The sequence below is a fragment of the Arachis ipaensis genome, chromosome B5, assembly GCF_059453495.1.
Source record: "Arachis ipaensis isolate K30076 ecotype BB chromosome B5, ASM5945349v1, whole genome shotgun sequence".
NCBI classification, from domain to species: domain Eukaryota; kingdom Viridiplantae; phylum Streptophyta; class Magnoliopsida; order Fabales; family Fabaceae; genus Arachis; species Arachis ipaensis.
This window is the reverse complement of record NC_142440.1, coordinates 45,253,168-45,256,540: the sequence shown is the minus strand read 5'-3', so window position 1 is coordinate 45,256,540 and position 3,373 is coordinate 45,253,168.

Below are 3,373 nucleotides of genomic sequence, written 5' to 3'. Positions count from 1 at the left end.
CACACCTTAATCTATAGTGTGTAGAAACTCCACCGTTGAAAATACAAAATTAATGAAGGTCCAGGCATGTCCAAATGGCCAGCCCCCATAAAGGTCTAAGATAGCATAAGACTAATCAAAGATTCCAAGATGAAAATACAATAGCAAAAGATCCTATTTATAGAGAACTAGTAGCCTAGGGTTTACAGAAATGAGTAAATGATGTAGAATTCCACTTCCGAGCCCACTTGGTGTGTGCTTGGGCTGAGCATTGAAGCTTTCACAGGTAGAGACTTTTCTTGGAGTTAAACACCAGCTTTGGTGCCAGTTTGGGCATTTAACTCCAGCTTTTATGCCAGCTCTGGTGTTTTGACGCCAGAATTTTTTGCTGATTTGGAGAGCCGGTTTGGGCCATCAAATCTCGAGCAAAGCATAGAATATTATATATTTATGAAAATCCCAGGATGTCTACTTTCCAACGCAATTAAGAGCGCGCTAATTGGGCTTCTGTAGCTCCAGAAAATCCACTTCGAGTGCAGGGAGGTCAGAATCCAACAGCATCTGCAGTCCTTTTTCAGCCTCTGAATCAGCTTTTTGCTCAGGTCCCTCAATTTCATCCAGAAAATACATGAAATCACAAAAAAACACACAAAATCATAGTAAAGTCCAGAAATGTGAATTTTGAATAAAAACTAATAAAAATATACTAAAAAGTAATTAAAACATACTGAAAACTACCTAAAAACAATGCCAAAAAGCATATAAATTATCCGCTCATCAAGAGCGTAGCGCTTTTGCACCCATGCGTGTGCGTCATTCATCATTTTGGCACTTGTGACACGTACGCATCATCCACGCGTACGCGTGGCCCTTCAAAAATGCCACTTTCACGCGTACGCGTCTTCCACGCGTAGGCGTGGCCTTAAAAAATGTCACATTCTCGCGTACGCTTTATCGATGCGTGCGCGCGACCCTTCAAAAATATCACTCTCACGCGTACGCGTCGTCCACACATATGCGTCACTGGCCAATTTTTATCCCAACTTTGAAACTATCGCAGGCGCCCTTTGGTGGAGAGCGTAGCGCCAACGGCGCTCTTCCTGTGCATACGCACACTGGGTTGTGCGTACGCACACAAGCACAGAGTGCTCCTAAAAGGGAGCGTAGTGCCAATGGCACTCTTTTTATTCATGTATGGTGCAGGAGAACGAAACGCTCTTCAAGGGGACGTAGCGCTCTTCAAGAAGGCGTAGCGCTCTTCAAGGGGGCGTAGTACTTTGCTAGCTGTGGGGTGTTCTTGAAGGAAACTTGGTGCTCTTCTCCCCTGTCATGATAAAAAAAATAGCAATACATCAAAGCTCGGTCTCTTGAGTAACTAATTTTAGATAACTCACTCATTTATACTTTTCTTGAATTATTTGCATGAAATTGAGCAGAATTCACTTAGTTCTTAACATATCAAAGTATGATGAGAGAATCTATCTAAGTACTTGTTTCTTTCAACTAAAATGCATGAAATTGAGCTAAAATTAACTAAACTAACCAGCTAATCTAGCTAAAATGCGAATGTATCACAACACCAAACTTAAAACCTTGCTTGTCCTCAAGCAAGAAAAGAATCATGCACAAAGGTTTCTTTTAATTAGAATGAATTGAAGAATAGCTTATAATGCCTTGGTGTGTGAAGTGATTAAGTGATAGTGGGGTGAAATCTGAATTATTACGCACGCTACAGTGCATGCGCACACAACTGTGAGTTTCGCGACCTGTGCGAGCGCACAAGCCTGTGCACCCGCACACTCTTTGTATTGCCCTCTGTTCGCAGCACCAGCACGGTCTGTGCATGGGCGCGCCCTTGTTTTCCTTGGTTTGTGCGTGCGCACTACCTTGTGCGCACGCACGCATGTTCCTTATCGTGCTATTTGTGCGGCCGCACAGGCTTGTACGTCCGCACGCGAGCTTGCGGCTCCTCTGGTAGGAGCGTTAGACCAGCCTGTGCGCCTGCACCCCATACCCCTTTTCACTCTTGTGTGTGCGCACGGACCTATGGGCGCACGCACACATGATCTATCTCCTAAAAAAAACCCTACTGTGCGTGCGTACAACCCTGTGCACACGCACACGTCTTAATTCCTCTTCTGCCAGGAGCGCTCGCACACCTTCCCTATTCTGCCTTGTGTGCGTACACACACATACCTGTTGATGTACGGAAAACGATCCGACACAAAATTCACCGGCAAGTGCACCGGGTCGCATCAAGTAATAAAAACTCACGGGAGTGAGGTCGATCCCACAGGGATTGAAGGATTGAGCAATTTTAGTTTAGTGGTTGATTTAGTCAAGCGAATCAAGATTTGGTTGAGAGATTTGTGATTTGCAGAGTTTAAATTGCATAGAAAGTAAAGGGAATGGGTAAATTGCATGAAATTAAAGAGAACTAAAATTTAAAGTGCTGAATCTTAAAGAACAAGAAATTAAATGGCAGAAACTTAGAACGCAAGAAATGTAAATTGCAGAATCTTAAAGTGCAAGAAATGTAAATGGCTTGAATTGTAAAGGGAATTGGGAATTGGATTTGCAGAAATTAAACAAGGCAAAGTAAAATTCAACAAACATAAGAGTGGAAGATGAATTGGATTGAATCGGATCTTGAAACAGAAATGTAAATGAGCTTGAAAGCAGTAAACAGAGAATGTAAAATGATAATTCAAATCTCAGGACCCAAGAGACTAGATAACCAAGTCTAGATCTCAATGCCTTCCTAGATCCAACAAGAATAATTGCAAAGGAAATGTAAATTGCAGAGAAAGTAGATGAAGAAGCAATCAACAGAAATTTAAATTCAATTGTGCAGTAAAGAAACAAAGAGGTCTCAGGATGAGATTGAAACAGAATTCCTTCAATTCTCCAACCCAAGATCAAAGACAATTGTAATTGAAATTGAAAGCAAGAAAACTAAGAGGAAGGGAATTCAATTCTCCTTCCCCGAGACTTCGAAATTTAAAATTCACTCCACACCAAAAGCTCTCCGAAAACTCTCTATGAAAACTAAAAGGAAAAAACTCCTTGAAAACTTAAATCCTATGCTATTTATACACTTTCTTCAAATGGTCTTCAAGCCTTCAATTGGGCCTTTGCTCTTGATGGAATTGGGTTGATAGAGGCCTTGGTTGATTGCTCTTGGAGTTTGGAGAAGAACCGAAGTGAACCGGGTTTGGAATCATGAAAGCTTGAGTAAAAGTTTGAGTAAAAGTTTGAGGCAAACTTTTACTCAAACTTTTCATATCAGCCACCCCATTTTGCTGCTACCAACGTTTGAGCCAAAGTTTGGGGTCAAACTTTTGCTCAAATGTTGGCTCCCCCTTGCACACTCATGGCGCCAACGTTTGCCAAA